Source organism: Gopherus evgoodei, chromosome 5 (genome assembly GCF_007399415.2).
Source record: "Gopherus evgoodei ecotype Sinaloan lineage chromosome 5, rGopEvg1_v1.p, whole genome shotgun sequence".
Classification (NCBI taxonomy): domain Eukaryota; kingdom Metazoa; phylum Chordata; order Testudines; family Testudinidae; genus Gopherus; species Gopherus evgoodei.
This window is the reverse complement of record NC_044326.1, coordinates 27,837,252-27,864,218: the sequence shown is the minus strand read 5'-3', so window position 1 is coordinate 27,864,218 and position 26,967 is coordinate 27,837,252. Positions and strand designations below refer to the sequence as shown.

The window sequence follows — 26,967 nt, the reverse complement described above, 5'->3', positions numbered from 1 at the left end:
GGCAGGGGTGACACAGCTACTCATTAGTCTGGATTGTATGGTATGTCACAGAACAAAGCTCACCTACTAAATCTTGGGCCTTGCAGCTCTGGGCTTAGTTGAATGGTTTTATATAATCCCTCAGATTTGCTTGAGCTAATCCTTCCATAAAAAATTTACTGGTAGAATATGGCAGGACTGCTGCAGAGACATATTACCTTCAGGCCAATAAGGCTGGGCAATGTCGCCCAATGGCCCATCCTAGCAATAATATTCTATTCTGAGGGTTAGTCCCATCCCTATAGTATCCAGGAGCTGAACTCATCTGGAACAGGCTAATTCCATTAACACTTGCTGGTTGTTTGTGGTGCTTTACAACTTCTGTTGCTTCTGCTGATCAGAGAAAGATAACTACAAGATACTGCTGCTTCCCTGCCTGTTGCTGAGGCCATAAATGAGGAACTAGTGGGCAGGCAGTCAAGCCGAGGGGTCAAATCCAGGAAATCATTTGCAAATTAAAAGTATAGGAAATGATAACAAGATGGGTGAAATATTTGGAACACCTTTTTTAAAAATCTAACTGCATTTCTGGGAAAACAGTAATTAACAGATTTTAACCTTAATACTCTTTGAAGTGCAAAACAATGCACTTTATTCATTCATCTTTACTGTAGTTTAATGTTCACAGAAATCTAAGGAAGTCTTGTATATTTCCTTTCATTCAATCAAAACCTACTGAGACAGACTAATCATTCAGTGTAAAAGCTTTAAGGCTGAAACTAAGGTCTGTGTAGCAGGGTGGCTACCTGACTCCTGCCTTGAAGGGCTTAAAACAGCCCTGGGAGAGAGCTGTGGCAGGGGAAAGGCTGGGCTGATTGGGAAAACAGCCACAGCTGTGGCTGGTTAATGAGGGCCCAGCTGGCCCTTATAAGAGGGCTGGGGCCAGAAGCCAAGACACATTCTCTCTAGCTACATGGAGAGAGGAGGACCCAGGGCCGGTGCTTCCATTTAGGCGACCTAGGCAATCGCCTAGGGCACCAGGATTATTGGGGGGCGGCATTTTGCCGGGGGGGCAGCAGACGGCTCTGGTGGACCTACCACAGGCGTGCCTGCGGGAGGTCCACTGGAGCCGCAGGACCAGTGGACTCTCTGCAGGCATGCCGGCGGCAGGTCCACTGGAACCGCGAGACCAGCGCGTGGGGTGGCAAAATGACTGTGTGCCTAGGGCGCCAAAAATGCTGGCGCCGGTCCTGGGAGGACCTGGCTTCCTGGGAAGCTGAGGAGGGTACCTAGGGCTGGGCTGGGCTGGGGAAGGGCAGAAGGGGCTGGGGAGCTCTAGCCTAGCAGAGCCACAGGCCGAGGTGAGGGCCTACAAAAGGGTACTAGGGCTGTAGAGGGGCAGCCCAGACCTAGGCAGAGGCAGCTGGTTTGACACCCCCTCCCTTGCCAATGATGAGTGGTACAGACTGCAGTCTGCCCCAGGGAGCACGGGCTAGATGATTGACAGTTGCCACTGAGGCAAAGGAGGGATAGGGGGTGGGGGTTCCCTGGAGAGGGGATACCCAGACTAAGGGGTCTGTCGGGGGCAGAACACTCACCTAGAAGGGCACCGGAGTCCGGGAGGGACACAGGGCCAGCGGCAGACAAGACGGCAGCCAGCAGAGGGCGCGCCTGGCTGAAAAGAGCTAATTCCCTGGACAACCAGCAGGAGGTGCTGCACCACTGAGTCATTGCCCTGGTGTGTATTTTTAGTTCATTACAAATTTCAGAGAAATCAAACTTAATTCACTCTGGGTTCTGCTTCTTCCAGAACTGAGAAGAACAAATATTTGTACTGCATGCTTAACTTTACATTCACCCCTAAATAAACTGACACCCTTTTAAAAGTAAACAATTGCCAACCGTTACCACATTCATCTCCTACTCTAAATACAGGCAAGTATTTTGCTCCTCTCCGATACCAGTGCTTGATGACGAGTGCTGAGTTCTAAATGTGAACAATGAATAGTGTTAATGATTGGCATTGGATTCTTCCACTGGTTTTTGCTCTGTATAATAGGGGGCTAAATTCTACTCTCAGAATTCCCTGCTCCTCCACAGCCTTCCTGTGTGACCTTTGGCAAGTCTGACCCTCTGTGTGCCTTGTTACGCTTTTATAAAATGGGGATGATGATCCTTCCCTTCCTCAGAGAGGTATAGTGAAGATAAATACATTAAAGACTGAATTTGAGATCTATTGCTAAAAAGCTGTATAGGAGCTATTTATTCTAAGTTATTTACACTGGAGACTCAATTGAGTTGCACAGATATAACAGAAAATGTAATTTGCTCCAGGTGTCTTTCCCTCCTTCCTTGCTATTCTGGACTCCTGGGGGTCCTTTTTTTAATACTTCACTGCTGCTGGATGCTCAGATAACTACATCTGCAACAACCAAACAAACACCCCGCTTTTCCCCAGTAATTGGCTATAGGATGTAGCCCCATTCTGGCAAATGAAAACCTTGCCACAGTGATCTATGTCTTCATGGCCTGGGTTACAGCAATCCACTATACCTATGTAGCAGTACACAGACCTTTTTAGAAGCTTCAGTTAGTTCAGAATACAGCAGCCTGAATTCTCAACAACATCAGCTTCGAGAACATCAGTCCAATAGTCTACTCTTCACAGTGTTTTCCCCATAAATTACCAGGTCAAGTTGTAAGTCTTAGAGGCCCCAAGCCCTTCCACTGGACTGCATCAAAGTATCCCCCACTACCATTTTCCACAGTGGCTGTATTCCTTGGAATTTCTGAAGTTGTCGATCTCAAGAACAAAGCTTGTGAAAGTGGGAGAAATGTAACCTTCTCAATAAAAAGACCAAGGCTTTGGACTTCATTGCTGCCAGCAATCAGAACCACCACCATCTCCTGACTTTCAGAACAAAGGGCAAAACACACTACTTCAACAGGTCCAACTAAAAACACCAACGCGAAAAAGAGGACAGGGATCAGAAGACCAGAAGGAAGAGAGGAGATGGCCAGTTGGCCAGGGGAGGAGGAAGAAATAATTTTAAAATTCTAAGGTTTAAAAAACACGACCGCAACCAAAGACCCATAGTCCTCATTACCTCATAAGACGTAGGGGTGTGGGTGGGAATTTAAATTAGACCTTTTTTTGTGAAGTGCTAGGTTGCTTATTCTGGTGATAAACATTGGATAAAAACCTGGATAGGTAACCTACAATTGCCCTTACCTCTGCAAAAAGACTGAGGAAAATGGAAATGCTGATATGTTAATGTAGCAGAAATGGCTTTGTAGGAGTATCTAAACTAATTACTAAAATGAAGATGTTTACAAGGTTAGAGATGGTCAAAATCTGTCAGTGTTTTTCAATGAAGTGAGAATTCTTATTTTGCCTTTAATAGAAAACATTCACTTCAGCTTTTGAGATCTAGATATAGACATCTCCATTTATGCAAGAGGCTGCTAAGTCATATAAAAATCAATTTGAGTTTTTTCTCTCCCCACCCACTTCCACTTCCACCCCCCTGGGGAAAGAAAAGGGTGGATGAAACACATACATTTCTCACCCACCCCCGCTTCCCTAAAATGAAAATTTTTAATTTCTCAAAAAACTAAACCAAATTAATATTATTGGGAGTGGGGTATGTGAATCAGAATATTCCATGAAAATTTCTCACTTCATTCAGAATTCCTGAAAATATTCATGGAAAGATCTTACTCTTTTCTGCAATCAACTCAAGTATTATACATTATACCCATATAAAATGAAAGCACAGAGGTATGGCACAAGCTAGAGGTACATAAAATTGCTAGGGAGGAGTGTAGTGAATGTTGTCTGTGTATTTTTATGTATAGTTCATAAATTCATAGGTTTAACCCAGAAGGGACCATTAGATCAACTAGTCTGAGTTCCTGTATACCCTAGAATTCCACTCAGCTGTCCTTGTACTGAGCCTAGTAACGCATTTGACTGAAACCTATCTTCAGCAAGGTATCCAGTCTTAATATGAAAACAGAGATAGCATTGCAGAGGAAGGGATAACTTGGTGGTTTGAGCATTGGCCTGCTAAACCCAGGGTTGTGAGCTCAATCCTTGAGGGGGCCATTTAGGGAACTGGGGTAAAAATCTTGGGGATTGGTCCTGCTTTGAGCAGGGGGTTGGACTAGATGACCTCTTGAGGTCCCTTCCAACCCTAATATTCTAAGATTTCTAAAAGCAATGAAATGTAATATGAATGGCTTATTGATTTGGAAAATCAATCTTTGTGGTCCTGTTTAAAAAAAAAACCTGCTGTGTGTTTATGATCTGTCATTTATAATAGAGATCTCTTATCCAAACATGAGGGTATATTGGCCATTTAAACATTATTTAACAGTATTGTGACATGCAGTCTATATGGTTTTATAAACATTTAAGTGAATATAATGCAACTGAGTGATGCTTCATGCAAAAGGTCTCTTGTAAGGTATCATTACAAAGCTTGTAATCTACTGAGTGTAATCATCCTAATTGTATAAATGTACCACTCCTGTATCTGAAACTAGAAATATGAAACATAACTGAGGGCCTATTGTAATTATGTAAAGTGTGAGCCATTAATGGTTTGGAATCTTGATAACTCCCATTAACTAGGACCATTGTCTGCACATGGCTGTGCTTTACCTGTAATCCTTTCTGTATACTTGTGTGTTGGCAAGTAGGTAATGAAGTCTTAAAATGACATGTGATCATGTCACCTGAACTGGAATCCATCTTTAAACTAGTGTCTTTCCATCGAGAAGGAGCAGTTGGGAACTCAGAGAGACACAAAAGGATTCTCACCTTATGCAAAAGATATATAAAGGGGTGGAAGAGAACAAAGGGGGAGAAAAGCCATCATGAAGAATCCCCTAGCTATCACCTGAGCTGGAACAAGAGCTGTGCCAGGGGAAAGAATTGTGCCCAGGTCTGGAAGGTGTCCAGTCTGAGGAAAAAACTTACTGAAGCATCCCTGAGGATGAGATTATCTGTATTCAGTTCGATTAGACATAGATTTGCGCATTTTATTTTGCTTGGTGACTTACTTTGTTCTGTCTGTTATTACTTGGAACCACTTAAATCCTACTTTCTGTATTTAATGAAATCACTTTTTACTTATTAATTAACTCAGAGTATGTATTAATACCCGGAGGAGCAAACAACTGTGCATATCTATCAGTGTTACAGAGGGCGAACAATTTATGAGTTTACCCTGCATAAGCTGTATAGATTTATAGATTCTCGGACTGGAAGGGACCTTGAGAGGTCATCGAGTCCAGTCCCCTGCCCTCATAGCAGACTGGACACCTTCCAGACCTGGGCAGAATTCTTTCCCCTGGCACAGCTCTTGTTCCAGCTCTGGTGATAGCTAGGGGATTCTTCATGATGGCTTTTCTCTCCCTTTGTTCTCTTCCACCCCTTTATATATCTTTTGCATAAGGTGAGAATCCTTTTGTGTCTCTCTGACTTCCCAACCCCTCCTTCTCAATGGAAAGACACTAGTTTAAAGATAGACATTTATCTAACCTACTCTTAAATATCTCGAGAGATGGAGATTCCACAACCTCCCTAAGCAATTTATTCCAGTGTTTAACCACCCTGACAGTTAGGAACTTTTTCCTAATGCCCAACCTGAACCTCCCTTGCTGCAGTTTAAGCCAATTGCTTCTTGTTCTATCTTTAGAGGCTATACAGGATAAAACGGATTTATTTGGGAGTTGGGCATCTGAGTGCCAAAGACAAGCACACTTCTGTGAGCTGTTTTTAGGTAAACCTGCAGCTTTGGGGCAAGTAATTCAGACCCTGGGTCTTTGTTGGAGCAGACGGGAGTGTCTGGCTCAGTGAGACAGGGTGCTGGAGTCCTGAGCTGGCAGGGAAAACAGGAGCAGAGAGTTAGTCTTGGCACATCAGTTGGCAGCTCCCAGGGGAGTTTCTGTGATCCAGCCCATCACAATTATGTCCATAGCATCATGCTGAATGGAGAGAACAAAGCAATTATCCCTGCCCCGAGAAGCCTGTTATATAAGCAGGGCCGGCGCTACCATTTAGGCAGCCTAGGCAATCGCCTAGGGTGCCAGAATAATTGGTGGGTGCCGTTTTGCCGGAGGGGGGGGCAGGCGGCTCCGGCGGAGCTGCCACAGTCGTGCCTGCGGACGGTCGGCTGCTTGCGCTCGCAGGCACCACTGCGGCAGCTCCACCGGAGCCACAGGACCAGCACACGGGGCGGCGAAATTGCCGTCTGCCTAGGCCGCTCAAACCCCTAGCGCCGGTCCCGTATATAAGGCACTCAACTCTCAAGGTCCTGAATGCACTGCCCCCAGTTCAGCACAGATCTTGTGCTTTGCTGAGTTGGCGTAGTGCACTCACCACCTTGTGGGAGCCATTCCCTAGGGTTCTCCTCCAGCAAACTTTGTATTACCGGCTGTAGTCCCTTCTACCAAGAGTTGCTTTCAGTGTGACTCCTGGTAGAAAGAACTATGTGCGGGATCTCTACAGGATCATGCCCCTACATTAGATTCAACATGACGCAAAGAAAGACAAAAGCAGATGGGCAGGGAAATTTCAGACAAAATAAAGATTTCTGGTTTCACATGTGCTGGCTTCTTTATTGTATTTTTCCACTTAGATTTAGTAGCATGAGGAATTGAGTCATAAACCCTTTAAGTAATTTATATTTCTTTGAAAAACACCATAGTAATCTCTGGTCTGGCGACAGCAGCCTTCAGCCAGATGTAGCTTTAAAAAAATCAGAATTGAATTGGGGGCCAAGTCTTAATAGGCTCATTATCATCACTCATGCAGCAAAAGAGCCAGAGGCTTGCTAGCTGAGCATTCCTATGGTGGAGGGGGAACTGTGAGCTGGTATACAGTTCCATGTATACTCTAACTTGCTCCCTTTAGAAACTGTTTACACTGCAGTTAGACACTCACAGCTGACCAATGCCAGATGGTTAAGACTAAGGGGCTGTTTAATTGTGGTGTAGACATCCGGCTCAAGCCGGAGCCTCAGTTCTAGAACCCTGTGAGGTAGGACGGTCCTAGAGATTGGGCTGCAGCCCAAGCTGGAAAATGTATATTGCAATTAAACAGCCTCTGAGCCCCATGAGCCTGAGTCAGCTGGCATGGACAGGTCATGGGTGTCTAATTGCAGTTTGGATATTTGAGCACCCTTAGAGGTGCTCTAACTTATGCTAGGGCACCCTGGCCCTCAGAATCGGGGAGTTATATCCCTCTTCTGTGCCAACTGGACCTCAGAAACAGGAGACAATCTGCCTCACAGTTTTTATACCTAATTTCAGTTGCCTGATTAAAATCAGTGGGAGTTCCCTCAAATGACAAGTCATTTGGGAAAAACTTCCTTCCAGGGGTCTCTTGCCTTTGTGAAAAAGGAAGAGTGGGGAGCAGCTACTGTTGCTAGCTGCCCTGCAATTCCCATATTTCAGTAACTGGTGAATAAAATAGCATGTGGAAATCAGATGTTAAGCTGCTTTCACTTGCAGTGGTGCCTGCTGCTCCTGCTCAGCGCAGTTTGTAAAGGTTACTTTAGAGAGAGGAGGTTACATTAATCTTTTATCTACATTGGGAACAACATAGTTCCCAAATACGTAGGAGAACCACAGAGGCACTTGCTAGGATTTTTCTTGGCAATGGCACGTTTGTATGTGTAAATGAAGAGGGAAATGATTAATCAACATTAATTGCCAAGGTAGTGAAGGATAAATTATTAACCATCACTGTTCAGAGGAAATAAGCTATGAAAATGCCTTGACTACATTTTGCAAGCTCTTTTACAGCAGCCAGACTAGACCAATATCTGAGCAGTGCTATTTGGCTCTCTGTCATTACTACAGTTCCCTGAAAATATCAATGGAAAACAGAAAATCATTGTTTTTAAAATATTTCATGATTCTTTGTTTTTATTTACTGATCAGCTCTACTCACTTTACCATGAATGTATTGTACATAAAAAGTTTGAGCATCTAGGAGCAACCTCAACACACATGAAGGTGCTCAACACCTTATAGGACTGGGCCCTTTAATACTATTATTTTCTATTTTCTAGTGACATTTTTGGCCAACTGCAGTAGTGACAGGGAGCCAAATAACACAGTTCAGACACGAGTCTGCTCTGGCTCCTGTGAAAAACCTTGCAGGATATAGTCAAGGTGTTTTCATAACTTGTTTCCTCCAAGTAGTGATGGGTACAGGGTGAACAGGAAATGAATACAAGTATCTGATGGATCAGATCATACTGGACAAATGGGTCTATTGGATGCGGTACCATTATCATTTTTCTATACTCACCATTTAAAATTTTTGCATTCAACATAGTAGATTTTACATCCACTTCTTAGGATTTCTTCTTTCCAGGTTGCTGTCAGGAAAGATACTCAATTCTGTGGTTTAAGGGCTCAATCCAGCAAGATACTAAGTGCTCTGGCTTTGATCCAGCAAAGCATTTAAGCACGTGTTTAATTTTAAACAAGCAGATAGTTCCATTGACTTCCATGGAGCTACTACTCACATTTAAAACTAAACACATGCTTAAATGCTCAGTTGGATCCAGACCAGAGTACTTAGTACCTTGCAGGAGCAAACCCTAAATGCTGGATTTATCCATCTGAGGCCCAATTTCCAAAGAGCCTAGATGTACATGCAAATGAGTAATAGTGTGTAAACTCAGATAACTAGCTTCCCATCTAGCTTCAGAGTTATAGTCAGAAATTTCCTGAACAGTCTGCGCAGCAAGAGATAGATCCTGCTCCATTGATGTCAACAGCAAAACCTGCACTAACTTCAGTGGTGCTGGATCAGCAGTTAAGTAACCTTTAACTATGTATTTCTTAAATAAGTTGTCCCTTTTGGTTTTCTTGTTTGCATTCTGCTTGGGAGTCTGTATATCATTATAACACTTTAAGTAACTCTACAAGAGATCAATACAGAGTATTGAATATAGAAACTGAAGAGCTTTTCAAAGGCACAATGAGGACTTAGAATCCCAACTTTTGCTGAAAACCCATGAACCCCTAAGAGTTCACGCCAGGGTTCTGCCAGTCAGTACCTCTATTACTTTTTCTTTCTCTCTCTCATACGAACTCACAAAAGTTACTTTTTGCTTTTATTTGTTTGGCTTTATCATATTTCTTGGCAACAGCTGTGTTTAGTCACTGAGATTTTTCATATTGTAATAAGGCCTGCTTTACTGGATTGCATCTCTCATTTGAGATGGTTGTCATTGCCTTTAAACAAAACTAATACAATTTATAAACTTGATCGATATGAAGATGAACTAAAATACAAGAAATAAACTGTAGTAAAGCAGTGAAACTGTTACATAACTGTTAGGAAGAAATGCCATTTTTAAAGGTGTGAATACTACTGTAGTTCAGTGGTTCCCAAACTGAACCTTTGGGTGTTTGCGAAATGTATTGGGGTTCGCAGAAAAAAATTCTGTAATGGCAGACAGAACCATCCCTAAAAACCCCAGGGGCTGGCAGCCCGAGCCCCAAGACCATGACTTCTTAGCAGAACAAGTTTCAGCTTTATTATAGTCATGCTTTGTTTGCCTGGACTGCTCAAGACCCGAACGCTTGTGGGAGGAACTCTTTATTTGAGCTGGCTTCTTAAATACTTTCATACTGTCTCACATCTGGTACTCCTTGATGAAACATGTAGGAGACTTAATTGAAGTGATAAGAGCTATAAAAGTGAAATCTTGGAAGAGTGTTGCCATTTTCATAATGTAATAACAATAATGTAATGATAAATAATAATGTAATAATTAGTGTGTAATAAGCTTGTCATAAAACCAAATTATTTCCAAGATCGCTGCTGCTATAATTTATGCTCAATAAGGGAGAAAATCCCTGGAAATATCATTTTTAGGAGGCAGTTTGCGAGATTTGATATTTTTGTGAAAGAGGTTCACGGGTTGTTAAAGTTTGGGAACCACTGCTATAGCTCTTCAAGAGCAGCATATTTGTTAACACTAGTTAATCCTTTCACACTAAACAAAACTGGGCCAATAAGAGGACAAACTGGGAGCTAAATGCTTTGACATCAGGTGGAGAATGACTTGAGACTGTTTCTTCCCTTTGAATTGCTAAACGGGCATCCCCTCATCATCATCATTTGGATTAGTTTTGAGTCAATGACATGAGCCTTCCTTTAAATGTACGTGGTTCATGATGGATAGGTTGGTGATGCCTTTATTATATTCCCTTTAATCTACAGCTGATGCAGAAGGTCCTTTTTAAAAATAAAAGAATCTTTAGAAATGAAATCTATAACTCGAAGTCCCCAGACTTTCCTATATTGAAACTTAGTTTCTGTTATGGATGAATGTTTTGTATGTGGTTTCTTTGTCTCTAGCCTACTTTCTGTGGACTCTCCCCCCTTTCCAGGGCTGTCCTTAGGATTTATGGTGCCCTAGGCGGGATTATTAAACTGGTGCCCCTGTGCCTGTCTTGCTCTTAGCAACACAAACATAAGCTTACCCTATTGGAAAACTTGCCACATGCATGTTATTAAAACCAGTTTAACGTAGTTAAGCACATTGTAATGGTGATGGACTAGCACTAAAGAAGTAGCACTATAGAAAAAATTCTGATTTGACAGAATGATGCAAAAATATTATTTTTTTAATTTGTCAACATTTTATTGGAAATGTATATGAAGAGATATTGAAAAAAGGATTTGTTTTTAATTAAAAGCAATCTTACTGGCTTTTTTGGCTGCAAAATCAGGAATAATGTCATCATATGACAAAGAGATGTCTTGTTCGATTGCAAGAATAGCAAGACCAGTCAAGTGTTCCTGACTCCTTGTAGAGCGGAGATAGTTTTTAATGAGCTTTAGCTTTGAGAAACTCCATTCTCCTAATGCTACTGTTACAGGAATTGTCAGTAGAATACGAGTGGCAATGTACACATTAGGATATATGTCAACAAGTTTGCTGGTATGAGGAAACTGTACCATGTTCATCATCGATTTTGCAGGTGGCAAATCTTCAATTCTTCAAACAGTTCAAGTCCATTTAAATCAAAACGATAGCCATGCTTCAGGAGACTTTCTAGGTCAAGGGTCTCCAACGCGGTGCCTGTGGGTGCCATGGGGTCTGCAGGGGCCTCTCAGTGCACCTGCATACTGGCGTGCGGACAAGCATCTGCTGAAACGCCAGCGAAATTCGGCAGCCTTTCGGCGGCGATGCCTTTGGATGATGCCGCTTGCTGCCGATAAGCAGCAGCATCCAGAGGCGTTGCCGCTGAAATGCCGCCGAATTTCAGCGGCATTTTGGCGGATGCTTGTCCATTGCCACGGTCCTTTGTCTGGTGGGTGCCAGACGAAAAAGGTTGGAGACCACTGCTCTAGGTTCTTGCACTTTGTCATTAGTTGCTCTTATTTTTCCTATTTCCTTGAATTTAGTACTGCTCAGCCTGCTACCAGCTGAGTGAATGGAACCCCAGGCCGACAGCGGGTTGAGTGGCTCAGCCAGGGTCTCAGCCGCCGGCCTTCTCAGCCCGCTGCCAGCCTGGGGTTCCCCAGGCCAGCAGTGGGTGCTGAGTGGGGCCAGCGGCCAGGACCCTGGGTGGCAATGGGGCAGCCGCCGGAACCCCCGAGCAGTGGTGGGCTCAGCCGCTCAGCCTGCCACTGCATGCCATCAAAAATCAGCTCGCGTGCCACCTTTGGCACGTGTGCCATAGGTTGCTTACACCTTCTCTATACATTAGTAAGGAGATGAGCATATTACAGTTGTTGGAGGGCTCTATTTAGCAGTAACAGGGCTACAGGAAAGTCAGTCAACATTTTTTGTTTGTCTGATTAAAACTGGCCCACTCCCTTCCCCATACCAAACTTGTTACAAATAATTGTCAACTTAATTTTTTGTTTTTGGCTAAGATATTGATTTTTAAAAAAATATATTGAAATTGAAATCAGGACTGTTAGCAAGCATTTTTGGGGACCAAATTTGTTAAATGACAATCTAAATGGAAACACAGTACTGCTTTCATGCTTGGCTCACCCCCCAGCCTGCTGGTCCAACAGCTGCAGTACAGGAGGAGATAGGTGGAAAAGTGCAGGACCCCAAATCCACCTCTTGGGGTGCAGAGTGGCAACAGCAGCAGCAAAGACTCAGGTCCGATCACATGCCAATGGGCACCACTGCCAGCCCAACTGACCATGGTGAAGTTAGCACAGCATCTGATCTCAGGGACGGGGCACCCATGAAGCCACAGCAGCTCATCCTGCCCTATGCAGCTTCCCCCGGATGAGATGGATCACTGCCAGCCTCGGGAAGAGACGCGCTTTCCAGCTAAAGTGACCAGATCCAGATGTCCTGATTTTATAGGGCCAGTTCCGATATTTGGGGCTTTGTCTTATATAGGTACCAACTACCACCACCTAGGGTGACCAGACAGCAAGTGTAAAAAACCAGGATGGGGGGGGGAATAGGAGCCTATATAAGAAAAAGACCCCAAAATTGGGACATCTGGTCACCCTACAGGTGAGTTCCTTCCCCCAACCCTTCCCAGAGATCCCAGCAGCCAATCCCCTCCCTCAGACTGTGCTGCATTCATCTCTCTCTAGGACGCAGCAGCCCTGCTCTTACATGCATCCCGAATGTCCAGGCTCCCAGCAGAGCAGTGCCCCCAGACCTAGTGGTGCGTGCTAGGCGGCTGCCTGTTCTGCCTATGGCTAAGGACGGCCCTGCCCCTTTCTCCCCCCCAGCTCCATTACCACAGCCTCTGAAAGCCCCACAATCTTAATGCATTTGTCATTTACTGGACCTGTGTGGAGACTAGTGAATTTTGATTCCCTAAGTGAACAAAACTGACACATCGGAGTACTTAGAGACAAGTTACAGCAGCAGTAAAAATAAGGCTGTATCTGATTCAAACATGGACACGTAATACTTTCTTCCTTTTGAGTAGCCTTTATTGAAAGAGATGCATTTAGACAAATTCCAGATGCTCACAATTACTTTTGATATTTAAAACAAAACAGTGGCTGAGAGTTCTTAAAGCATAACATGATTATACTTCCTGGCAGTGAGTATACTTATATTTCTGGGCATGGAGTAGAAAATTGACAAGGAGAATGAATTTAACATGGAGAATGAATTACTCAGAGATTTCTCCTGGTCAGACTTCAAGAACAAAGTTTCCAGGGAAGAGCAGAAGAAGTCTGAACTGCTGCTGCCTGTGCTATGCCTGTAGTATTGGATCCTGTTCTGTGGATGACTAAACTATTAGTCTAGCACCTATCACAAGCACAGTTCACTAACAAAAAAAAAAAAATGAACTACCATTTTTCCATATTGTCATTATTCTGGGAACTGTACACATGGGGACCAGGGTGTTTAGACTGAACCGAGATTTGAAATTAGGGAAGAGTATTGCATTGGACCAAGTCACAATAAATCTGGGTTTATTTCCTGGCACTGTCTTATTTAAACTTGTTCTAAAATTCTGTATGAACAAAGAATATTTTTGGGGTGGAGGGTCCCCAGGAAGCTCTTTTTAAAATTAATCACTAAAAATGCATTTGAAAGTTAGTTTCTTGACTTTCAATTTGTCCTTTGAAAGCAAGTGAAAAAGCCCATGAACTTCAGTTTTCTGTCTCAATCAGCTTCTCCATCCTCAATCTGGAGAGGAATATTCACATTTGTGGTAACCAAACTGAGATTTCCACCCCACCCCCCCCCCCCGAGCCCCTTCAGTCAAAGGCACACTCGTTTAGATTAAAACACAAAACAAGTTTATTAGTTACAAAGAGATTTTTAGTGATTAAGTGATTGCAAACAGATCAAAGCAGATTACCTAGTAAATAAACAAAACTGCAAACTAATCCTAAAATACTAGCCTGACTGAATATGAATTAACAATTTCTCACCCTGATTGATACAAGCAGGCTTGCAGATTCTCAGTGCACAACCTCCACCCCCATGGCCCTTCCAAATCCTTTTCCTTAGGAGCTTCTCTCAGGTGAAGAGTTGTGGGGGAATGAAGAACAACAGATGATGTCACTCCCTGCCTTATACAGCTTTAGCACATGGCAGGAAGTCTTTGTTCCAAAAAACAGTTCCCAGCCCATTTGTGGGGGAAATGGAGTCCAGAGACATGTGGTCTGGTCACTGCCCTTGCAGAGTCATAGCAGCCATTACTTACAGGCTGGCCAAAATGTCCACAGGAAAGGCTCACTAGGTGGGGGATAGGCCTTAGGAGAAGCTTATTTTCCCATTACCCTGAATGGGCATTTCACAACCAGATATTTAGACTGGAAGCATCTTGCCTAGTGGGTATCACCCAGGTGTGACTACATGTGAAATACAGATACATAGTCAATATTGATAATTTCAGATACAAAAGTGATACATGCATATGACTAAGATAATCATATTCAGTAAATAACTCTTCTGATGACACCTCACATGCCACATCTTGTACAAAACGCATCATAATTCTGCCATAATCATACCATAATATCACTATGAAGAACATGGGGTGCAGTGTCACATGGTGTTTATAGATGCAGCATGTGGATGCAGTGGTAGATGACTTAGCAGCCTTTTGCATAAATGGATGTACTCATTAAGACCTTTTGCTGTATCATGAATGTGTTTTGAAGACGTTCCATAATTCATAGGCTTTTTCAACACTGTTTCTTTGGCGATTCTTTTTCCATTAAAAGAATCAAAGCTATTACATTTTATTTTCAGACAGACAGAGAGGCTCAAGGTCTATGATGGGAACATAGGAATCGCTATACAGAATCTCTCTCAATGTCTAGTAACAGGTGCTTCAGAAAGTGCAACCTTCCTCTAAGCCCTCCGCCCCCAACAAGTTACAGTGTGCAGTAACGTCTGTGCAGAAGTTTAACATAAATAGCAATTGGTTCCACCTTGTGCTTTGGTGTGACAGAGTTCCTTTCCCAGACCTGAAGAAGAGCTTGATGTGGCTGGAAGGCTTCTCTCTCTCCAACAAAACTTGGTCTAATAAAATATTACCTTACCCACCTTGTCTTTCTTATATCCTGGGACCGACATGGCTACAGCAACACAAAATTTTTACAGTTTCCATATTCAAGTTACAAAGCTGCATATCAAACATTTAAAGCCCAATAACTTTTAAAAATAAAAACTAACTCTAGGAAAGCAAGCCAAGTTTAGGGTAAAAGCCAGCCCAAAGGTGATGGCAAAATGTTTTTCCTGGTGAGTGTGCAATGTGCTCTGGCTGGGCATTCTTGTACTTCTCAATGCAGAGGAAGTGGAAAAGTGCTTTCAAAGGAGAGTTAGTCAAATAATGCTTGTCAGCCAAAAATGTGATTTTTTTTTCCTATTTTGGTTTGCAAACCCTCTGTGAACCTGCTTATGGTTTTGGTATTCATAACTCTTTCAGCTCATTCATTCTCTCATTAACCCCCCCTGCCCTTGACACAGACTCACATGCTGGTGGGGCAGTGGCTGGACTGGGTTTGCTAGGGCTTTTCTTGGAGAGATGCCCTCCACACCAATCACACAATCTAGCTCTGAAGAGCCCTCTTTATTGGTCACAAGGGAGGGAGGAAGCTGCACCCTTGTGCACACACTTAGGCTGGGCTCAGGAAGGGAACAAACGTCATTCAGACTCTTCTACTGCAGAAAGTTTTTTCTTTTACATCTGCCTGTGCAATGGTGGCCAGGGATTAGGCCAAGCAGTTGTTTCCCATCCTCAGAAAATTTTATTGGTGTATAATTGCTCTTTGTTGTTGTGATGCTAACTATTGTTTCCTTTACTCTTCAAGCTAAGCCAGAATTATGTTTAGGTTGAGGATCTTCCTCAACATCATGTCACAACTTTGGGAGTGGATGTAGTCTTTGCAGCAGCAGCTGGGTAAATCTGTTTGCACAGGCATGGCAAGTAGAGTGGAGTATGTGTTTCCCACAACTGTGGAATCTGTGTGTGCTTGGAATGAAAGGCTCACAGGCTGAGACTTCCTAGAGTCTGTTCCAGCAGCGGCTCTAACTCTCTTTGGTGAGAGTGAAGTGTGGCTTGGTGAAAGCCACATCTAGGGCTGGGTGGGCTTGATGGTATCTCTAGCCAGGTACCCATTTTGACTTTGGGGTCTGTCAATCAGGTCAAAAGAGTGGTTCATGCTCAGGCTGATTAGCTGCAACCACATTTTGCCACAAGCCTATGTTCATGTCCCTCCTTCGTTTGCTTACATTCACATATGTTTGTTTAAAAAAGTTGTGGCCATTATGGCATAAATCAGAGGTAGGCAAACTTTTTGGCCTGAGGGCCACATCTGGGTATGGAAATTTTATGGCAGACATGAATGCTCACAAAATTGGGGACTGAGGTGTGGGAGGGGGTGAGGGCTCTGGCTGGGGGTGAGGGCTCTAGGGTGAGGCTGGGGATGAGGGGTTGAAGGTGCAGGAGGGTGCTCCAGGCTGGGACCAAGGGGTTCAGAGGAAAGGAGGGGGATCTGGGGTGGGGCAGGGGGTTGAGGTGCAGGCTCCAGGCAGCACTTACCTCAAGCAGCTCCCAGAAGCAGTGGCATGTTCCCCCTCTGGCTCCTATATGGAGGTGCAGCCAGGCAGCACTACATGCTGCCCTATCCACAGGCACCACCCCTGCAGTTCCCATTGGTGGGACTTGGGGTGGGGGAAATGTGTGGAGCCCCCTGGCTGCCCCTACAAATAGGAGGGGGAGAGAGGACATGCTGCCGCTTCTAGGGGCCACGCAGAACAAGGCAAGCCCCAGACCCCGCTCCCCATCAGGAGCTCGAGGGCTGGATTAAAATGTCTGGCAGGCTAGATGCGGCCCCCAGCCTGGAGTTTGCCCACTCCTGCCATAAATGATCCTTAACTTGTAAAGTGTCTTTGTGGGGACCCCCTTAGGCAATTTACTTGCTCAACTTAAATGAATTTTAAAACTATGTGTAATTCAGAAACTGTACCATTCAAGTATTTGCTATTGGTGATATGTGACTGGTCATTTTTAATTTTCTCCTCTGACTGACTGAAATTCTTACTAGAAAGAAAAAAAACAATGGTGTAGGAGGCATGTGCCATTCTGGGGCAGCAGGGAGCCAGGCTGCCTCACTATGCAAGTCCGGTGAGTCAGCAAATTAGCCTGGTGGGGCAGGAAACAGTTCAGGGCTCAGACCCTCAGGCAGGAGCTGAGCACAGAGTTCAGTAATAAGCCCAGGCCCTAGGTCAGGGCAGGGCAGCAAACAAACAGTTCAAGAGCAAAGCCCAGGCTCCTGGTCCTGAGCATCAGGGAGACTGCCACCCATGAGTGGGGTGGCAGGGGGGACACAGGCCCTCCCAACTCCACTGCATCCCAGCCCAAGGCCCTGACAGCAGCAGGCAACCTGCTGTTGTGTCAGTGGGGATCCTGGCCACAACACTCTGGGTGTGCCACAGCCCAACTAGAGTCAGCTGCCCTCAGGCTACTTCTGAAATCCCCCTCTATCAGTACCTGGGTTTGATCAGCATCCTCCATAGCATCAAGCACCATGGGCTCCTCAGGGTACTCCACGATCAGTAAGCTGGGCAGCTCCTCTGGGTCCCTTCTCACCAGAAGGATTACTGGCTTCTCTGGCATCTGGTCAGCATCCAGCCACAACAGGTAGGGCCAGCCCTCAGGGTGGCCACAGGCAGTAGGAGCTAGGGCACCAACATCCAGCCTCTCCAGCAGCCAGGCAGCTTCTAAGCCCTGGGGTTGGGCTTTTATACTTCCTGTCCTGTACCTTGACCTGAGGGGGTCGGGTGCAGGCTCCAGTGGCTCCACCCACTTTGGCATCAGGAGGGGTTCATCCCTCTCTGGGGCAGCTGGGAGCCAGGCCACCTCACTAGAGATGGATATCCCCCTGTTGCTTCAAATTCACCAGACTCTTGAGACTCTCAGACCTTTGCATGATTAATCATTAGCAGTTCAAATATGGGATACTATGGCCCCCAGCAGCAGCAAACTAAAATTGAGCTATATATGCATGTTCACATCAGTTTTTTCATTATCTAAGTCAACCTCAAACGGAACAAGATTATCTTTATACACTAGTAGGTACAGCCTACAAATAAACATGGGCTAAGTAGCTGACTTAAAATTACTTCATTAATGTTACTATCGTAATACAGAGTAAAATTCTGGCCATCAGCTTAATTAAAAAAAAAAAGAAAGAAAAAAAAAAAGCTTTTCCCTTTTCTTAGCTCTCATCCCAATGACTGAATATTCTGGGGGAAGGGGTAATCTTCCACTGCTATGACAAAGCACAAAAATTACATAATAATTACACAATCATTATGTGAATTGTAATAAAATGTTCTTAAAGTCCTCTCTTAAAATAAATGTTTTCCCTAGTGTAATCCACTTGAGCTTCCAGGAGAGATTAAAAATGTACATGTACAAGTGATGAATGAAATGGTTAACAACAAAAGTACAAATCTCAGTCTTTGACTTCCTTCACATAAACTTCAATGAAAGGTTTTTAATTTTTTTTTTTGACAAATGGCTAGATGTAGGGACCTTGTTCCTGCTTGCTTTACTCACATGATTAACATTCTGCCCCCCTCGCCATTCAAGTCAACCAGATCATGTAAGATGTTGAGTACTGTCATGTATGATTTCAGGGTAACTCATAGGAGACTTGCAGCATTCTGCTTCATAGAATGCCAGAGGCTTCATTTTCAGAGTTACTGAGAACCTCCCATTGACTTCCATTCCAACAGTGGGTGGTCAGGCCCTGTAGGAGTCCAAGAAGGATTCAGCCAACTATGTGTGGGGTTTTGTTTGTTTGTTTGAATAAATAGCTAAGAAGAAAGAAAGTGCTTGTCACCTAAGTATAAAATTTCTACCTTGAAGTATTCTTGTCATGTAAACTGCGGGGGAATCCATCTTGGCAACATTTCTTTATTTTGGTCTGTGATTTATCATCATTATGGCACTTTTGCATGTTCAGGAATGCATTTACTTGCTGGCTGAAGTCTGAATTGAAATCTCAGCAGTAATTAAATTTGCCTGAAGCACAGTCATAAGGATCTAAGGGCTTGGCTACACTGGAGAGTTGCAGCGCTGTAAACCCACCACCAGCGCTGCAACTTACTCACCGTCCACACTTGCAAGGCACATAGACTCATAGACTCTAGGACTGGAAGGGACCTCGAGAGGTCATCGAGTCCAGTCCCCTGCCCTCATGGCAGGACCAAATACTGTCTAGACCATCCAATAGACATTTATCTAACCTACTCTTAAATATCTCCAGAGATGGAGATTCCACAACTTCCCTAGGCAATCTATTCCAGTGTTTAACTACCCTGACAGTTAGGAACTTTTTCCTAATGTCCAACCTAAATCTCCCTTGCTGCAGTTTAAGCCCATTGCTTCTTGTTCTATCATTGGAGGCTAAGGTGAACAAGTTTTCTCTCTCCTCCTGATGACACCCTTTTAGATACCTGAAAACTGCTATCATGTCCCCTCTCAGTCTTCTCTTTTCCAAACTAAACAAACCCAATTCCTTCAGCCTTCCTTCATAGGTCATGTTCTCAAGACCTTTAATCATTCTTGTTGCTCTTCTCTGGACCCACTCCAATTTCTCCACATCTTTCTTGAAATGCGGAGCCCAGAACTGGACACAATACTCCAGTTGAGGCCTAACCATCTCCCTGGCTGCAGCGCTGGTTGTACTCCTGCTCTGCCTTGGGTATAAGGATTGCAGCGCTGGTGATGCAGCGCTGCTTTGCAAGTGTGGCCACCAAAAGCGCTGTAACTGGCCTCCAAGGTATTCAGAGGTATCCCAGAATGCCTGTTCAGCCACTCTGCTCATCAGTTCGCACTCTACAGCCCTGGCCTCAGGTGACCTGCCCTTTAAATGCCCCGGGAATTTTAAAAATCCCCTTCCTATTTGCTCAGCCAGGTGTGGAGTGCAATCAATCAGTGAATCTTTCCAGGTGACCATGCCTCCACGTGCCAAACGAGCCCCAGCATGGAGCAATGGTGAGCTGATGGACCTTATCAGTGTTTGGGGAGAGGAAGCTGTGCAGTCACAGCTGCGCTCCAGCCGTAGGAATTACTATACCTATGGGCAGATCTCAAGGGCCATGACCGGGATGCAGTGCAGTGCAGGGTTAAAGTAAAGGAGCTGCGGAGTGCCTATTGCAAAGCCCATGAGGGAAACCGACGCTCAGGTGTTGCCCTCACGACCTGCTGTTTTTACAAGGAGCTGGACGCGATACTTGGGGATGACCCCACTGCCAATCCGACGACCACGATGGACAGTTCAGAGCGAGGGGGAGGAGGAGGAGGTGGAGGCGGGGGGGAACCGAGAGTGAGGGTACTGGGGTGGGGGGAGACACCCCAGAGTCCCAGGAGGCATGCAGCCAAGAGCTCTTCTCAAGCCAGCAGGAAGGTAGCCAGTCGCAGCAGCTGGAACTTGTTGGTGAAGAAGAAGCAGAGGAGCAGGTTCCCGGTAAGCAGCTTTTATTTTCAGGATGGAAATGTTTCGGGAGAGGATGGGGGGTTATGGCTGCCTGCATGCATGCCTAAATGTGGAATAGCCCATTGATGTGGTCTATCACGTCGCAGTAATCGGCCTCAGTAATCTCTTCAAAAGTTTCTGCCAGAGCGTGGGCAATGCGCTTGCGCAAGTTTATAGGGAGAGCCACTGTGGTCCTTGTCCCAGTCAGGCTAACGCATCCGTGCCACTGTGCCGCAAGGGGTGGGGGGACCATTGCTGCACACAGGCAAGCTGCATAGGGGCCAGGGCAGAATCCGCATTACTGCAGAAGACCCTCCCTTGCTTCCCAGGTGACCCGCTGCAGCGAGATATCTTCCAGGATAAACTCTTGTGGAAAATGTTGGGATAGTGTTCAGTGTAGGTCCCCCTGCAGCTGTTTGCTTTCCCCAACGCACAGAAACCCCAGTACAGCCCTGAACCAATCAGTCCTCCTTCCCAGGTGACCCGCAGCAGTGAGATATCTTCCAGGATTAATTAACTCCTGCACCCATTCCCCCTTACTCACCATTTCTTCGCTGCTATGGGTTCTGTGTGCTCTGTTTGGTATGTGGAAAATATGCTAAAGGGAGACTGTAAACTCCTTCACTGTGATTATACACAATGCTGCCTCTCTGTTAAATGTTTCAGTGTTTGTCTTTCTAATAACAGTGTCCTTGAATTCTCGACTGGCCGTATCAGAGACTGCTGAGAGGCTACAAAACCTGAGGAAGAAGCCACGGAAAAGCAAGGAAGATATGGTGAAAGCAGTTATGAATCAGCCTGCCAGAGAGAGTAAAAAACTGCAGGAATGGAGGGAAAAAATGCAGCAGTGGAGGGAAAGAGAAAGCAGGAGACAGGCAGTGGCTAAGAAGAAAAGCACGAAGCAGCTGATAAGCATCCTGGCGCGCTAAACGGACTTTATCCAGTCACTCGTAGCCATGCAGGCAGAGCACTACCGCGCTGCCTCGCCCCCCAGTCCCAAAGCTCTTTCCCTTGTGCCCCAATGTCAGCTCAAAACTCCCTTCTCCAGCATCCAGGTTCTTACCACCACCAGCTGCCCCCAACACTTGTACGTTCACCTACCAGCCCTGAGAACTATGACCCTTACCATCTGCACTCAACACCATCACCATGTAGCATTTTCATCCTGAAGTGCAGCAGTCATTGCACAGCACTCCAGGCAGGACATATTCAAACCTCTGACTGTACAGTTCACCACCCCACCCCCCTGCCCTTTTAGTTATTTTCTTTTCAATAAATGAATTCTTGGCTTTTAAAACAGTTTTTTTTATTGCAGAAAGTGAAAGATTCCGTAGCCCTGGAAAAAAACAGGCACTGCAAATCACTGTTACCACTGCACTTCACTCCCGTGCAAGGCACCAAACATTACTGTTGGTTTTCAGCCTCAAACTCCTCCCTCAAGGCATCCCTAATCCTTGTAGCCCTGTGCTGGGCCTCTCTAGTAGCCCTGCTCTCTGGCTGTGCAAATTCAGCCTCCAGGCGTTGAACCTCGGAGGTCCATTCCTGACTGAATATTTCACCCTTCCCATCACAAATATTATGGAGGGTACAGCACGCGGATGTAACCGCAGGGATGCTGCTTTCCCCTAAGTCTAGCTTCCCATAAAGAGATCTCCAGCATCCTTTTAAATGGCCAAAAGCACACTCCACAGTCATTTGGCACCGGCTCAGCCTGTAGTTGAACCGGTCCTTGCTCCTGTCAAGCTTCCCTGTATACGGTTTCATGAGCCAAGGCATTAACAGGTAATTGGGGTCTCCAAGGATCACAATGGGCATTTCTACGTCCCCTACTGTGATCTTCCTGTCTGGGAAAAAAGTCCCAGCCTGCAGCTTCCTGGACAGATGCGTGCATCATGCACCTTTCCAGGCCAGCCTGTGTAAATGTCAATGAAATGCCCATGGTGATCCACAAGCGCCTGGAGAATCACAGAGAAATACCCCTTCCGATTAATGTGCGGTTGTGCCAGAATAGGAATATGCATCCCATCTATCGCCCCTCCACAGTTAGGGAAACCCATTTGTGCAAAGCCATCCAGAATGTCCTGCACGTTCCCCAGAGTCACGGTTCTTCTTAGCAGGATGCGATTAACGGCCCTGCAAACTTGCATCAACATGATTCCAACGGTAGACTTTCCCACTCCAAACTGGTTCGCGACCGATTGGTAGCTGTCTGGAGTTGCCAGCTTCCAGACTGCAATAGCCACCCGCTTCTCCACTGGCAGGGCAGCTCTCAATCTCGTGTCCTTGTGCTGCAGGGTGGGGGCGAGCTCACACACAGTCCCATGAAACTGGCTTTTCTCATCCAAAAGTTCTGCAGCCACTGCTCGTCATCCCAGACTTCCATGACGATGTGATCCCACCACTCAGTGCTTGTTTCCCGAGCCCAAAAGCGGTGTTCCACGGTGCTGAGCATTTCCGTGAATGCCACAAGCAATTTAGTGTCATACGCATCAGGCGACTCGATCTCATCGTCGGACTCCTCACTGTCACTTTGGAGCTGAAGGAATAGCTCCACTGCCAAACGTGATGTGCTGGCGACACTCATCAGCAAAGTCCTCAGCAGCTCGGGCTCCATTTCCCACAGAAATCATGCTGCACAGAAACCGTTGGGAGACTCACAATGGTGCCAAACGTGGACAGAAAAACAGTGACTGCTGGGATGTGAAGCGATGCACCACGGGGCGTTGGGACAGGAAGCGGAATGACCCGCACCCTTCCGTCCCCTTCCCACAACCCACGGCGCCAAAATGGGACGAGGTGCTCTGTGGGATAGCTGCCCACAATGCACCACTCCCAACAGCTCTGCAAATGCGGCCACACTGCAGCGCTGGTAGCTGTCAGTGTGGCCACAGTGCAGCGCTTTCCCTAAACAGCTGTACGAAGACAGCTATAACTCCCAGCGCTGCACACCTGCAAATGTAGCCAAGCTCTAAGTTTACAATTAGCAATAATCGCGCCTCGGATTAACCTCATTGGCTACGATACAGCTTACTTCCTATTATATTGTAAATGCCATAATGAAACACATGCCCTATCATGCTGATTTTTAAAATGTGCTTGTGAACTTAGAAGACCTTTGATCCTGGGATCATGAATCCCTTCACTGATTCCATGCTTACCCTTCAATAAAGACAATTCTAATTTTTTTCTTTAAACAAGGCTGTCATACAGATGTGAATGCAATTGAACAACAAAAAGTTTTGGGGGTGAGGAACCGGTTTGTCTGCTCCCAGCAGCAGCAATATAATATAGAAGGATAAGGTAAATGGGCTTGGACGAAAGAAGAGTGGAGGGGAAGGATGGTAATTTTCTTTGGTTTTTGGTACTCAGATGTCTGCATCCCTTTGAGTTTCACTCAGAGTTTTGAAATCAGATTAACCCAAACACCTATGTTAAAATCCTGGCCTCCTACAAGTAAAACAGCTCCAAGTACTGATCTTTGAAGGGCTTTCATTTCAAACCATATATTGTGTACTTAAGCCCAGCTGTGGCCAATCCTGAGCCAAACTTCAATAAACATGGGCTAAATTTAGTAAGAGATACAGAATCCAACAGAGTTACATTCTACAGACTTGAATCAGTTTAAATGTTTACAATATTGGGGTTGGCAACCATAAATATCATAGGCACTTACATGGACCCATTACTGTAGTATCTGTGCACCTCATAAACTGTTGAGGGTGCTGCAAGAATACATAGGTGATGGGGAAGTGCTATTATCCCCATGTTACAGATGGGGAGCTAAGGAACAGAGACTGAGTGACTGTGACACTGTATCTCAGGGGAACACCCTGCACCCCTATGTTCATCCTTATAATATGATTGTGTGGTATCCAATGCAAAGTTTGTCATGTCGGGTGTCTTTAGAAAGCTCATGATGCACTCAGCATAATTGTTCTAGTAATGTTATAGGTTGTAATTTCATGTATATTGTTATGAGGCTGAAAATGTATCCTCATGGCTTAAAACAAGCCCAGGCAAAAACTCTCCAGGAGCAGAGGCTCAGGCAAAACTCTCTAAGAGCAGAAGCACAATTCACACCTCATCAGGGCATGTATGGGACAAACTCAGCCCAGCGTCACAGGAATAAAGGACACTGACCTAGGCAGCAACAAAAGATCAGCTGTATTCTCCAGTGAGTCACCCCCACTTCCCTTGGTCAGTCAGGGACTATGATGAGGTAATGCTCACCTGACTCTGAAGGGGGGGCAAAGTCAAGAGGGAAGAAAGAACACGATAAAAGAGAGAGATGTTTGCCATGCTGTCTCTCTCTTTCACCTTCATCTACAGACACCATCACCAAGCAACTGAAATCCTGATCAAAGGGGAGAGCCTGGATGAAGGGCAACTAGCCAGCCCAGTGGTCCCCAACCTTTTCTGGGTGGTCGGCACTGGATGATGAGCCATGGAGGACCGTGGCCAGTGGACAAGCATTCGCCAAAATGCTTCCGAGAAGCAGCAATGTCAAGACGTGTCACTGCCAAAATGATTTTCAGCAGCATTTCAGCAATGATGCCTCTTGGTTACGACACTTTTCGGCAGCATTTTGGCAGATGCTTTTCCGCCAGCCAGTACGTGGGTGCATAGATGCCCCGGCAGGTGCCATGATGCCCGTGGGCACCGTGTTGGGGACCACGGAGCCAGCCTGTGGTGAGAAGCATCTAAGTTTGTAATGGCATGGAAAATATTAAGGTCAGCTTAGAATGCGTTTTGCTTTTATTTCGTTGATCATATCTGACTTGTTGTACTTTGACTTATAAGCACTTAACATCTACCTTTGTAGTTAATATATTTGTTTGTTCTACTTGAAGTAGTGCGTTTGGTTTGAAGCGTGTCAGAGACTCCCCTTGGGATAACAAGCTTGGTGCATATCAATTTCTTTGTTAAACTGACAAACTCATATAAGCTTGCAGCATTCAGCAGGCATAACTGGACACTGCAAGACAGAGGTTGTGTCTGGGACCAGAGATATTGGCTAGTGTCATTCGGTTGCTCAATCCAAGCATCTTACATGCCAAAGGCTGTGTGTGAACAGCCCAGGAGAGGGGGTTCTCACAGCAGAGCAGGGTAAAGCTGGCTCCCAGCATCAAGGATTGGAGTGACCTAGCAGATCATTGGTGCAGATAACGCCAGGGGAATGTCACAGTGATTTAGGGCTTTTTCTTCACTACAGGCTAAGTTGGTGCTGCTATGATCGATGTAGTGGTGTTGAGTTAGCGGTCTGGTGCAGGCATGATAAATCGATGGGAGAGTGTCTCCCACCAACAAAGCACGGTGTAGACCCCGCTGTAAGTTGATCTAAGCTACGTCAACTTCAGTTAAGTAATTTATGTAAATTAACTATCCTAACTTAGATTGACTTACCTCATTTGTGTAGACAAGGCCTTACTTGAGATCATACAGGAAGTCTGTGGAAGACCAAGGAATTGAACCTGGGTCTTCTGAGTCCCTGGAACATCCCTAACCACTGGATCATCCTTCCTCTCTCTGACACTCCCACTACTAATTGTTAGCCTGCAAATAAACAGTAGCTAAAATGTGTAACATTAAAATACCCAATCTTTGGGTGTTTTAATATCTCAGAACAAGAATTAATAGAAGAGCTTCACTTACTTACTAGTCTTCCCCCTGTGTCAGTTTTGATCTAATGCCCCAGCATGGTATTATGAGACACCCCTGTCAGAGGTAGTGTCTTCTTGATGAGCTGGTCAGCAGAGATGAGTGATTAGCTGTGGGGTAATGAGCCTAGTGTCCTGCCTACGACCCAACACTAATATTGTAATTACATCTGGCTACCTAAAGTCCTCCTCTGATTTCAATGGATATTCTGTCTGAAAATCCTGTTTTACTGTGCATTGCTGAACAGCTGCTGCATTATACTCAAGAACTGGATGAAATGATGCTTGTCTACAACTTTTACATGAGGGTTGAACCACCTCCTGCTGCTGCGCTTGATTTGTTAATAGTAGTGCCTAGAGGTCCCAACTAAGCCAGAACCCCTTTGCACTGGGTGCTGTGTGAACATATACTAAAACTCAGACTCTGCCCTTGCAATTTTGAAGGAAAAAAGGCCCCGATTCAGGTATGTACTTAAGCATGTGCTTAAGTCTGTGCTACTTAGCACACCACTTACGCACGTGTGCTTAACTTTAAACATATGCTTAAGCTCCAGTGACTTCAGTGCTGCATTCAGTAGGGATGTTTTCCTGAACTGGACTGAGATAAGTAACTCAAGTCAGTAGGACTACTCCCAGGAGTAGCTTCATGATTCTAAGGCTGGAAGGTGTTAGGGGAGACATTGGCAGCACAGCAAAATGCCCAGGCCACTGCCAGTAACTGGAATACCAATTGTCATACTTATTGCCAAAAGTAGCTCTGCTACGGGGAAAGGGATAGCTCAGGGGTTTGAGCATTGGCCTGTTAAACCCAGGGTTGTAAATTCAATCCTTGAAGGGGCCATTTAGGGA

The 26,967-nt window shown here is 45.2% G+C and overlaps 1 protein-coding gene across 1 annotated transcript in view; it reads left to right on the top strand.

Annotated features, from left to right (window-relative positions):
* Positions 1-26,967, top strand: part of SLC2A9 (solute carrier family 2 member 9) — a 231,455-nt gene that overhangs the window by 14,636 nt on the left and 189,852 nt on the right. The gene's annotated exons all lie outside the window — the stretch shown is intronic.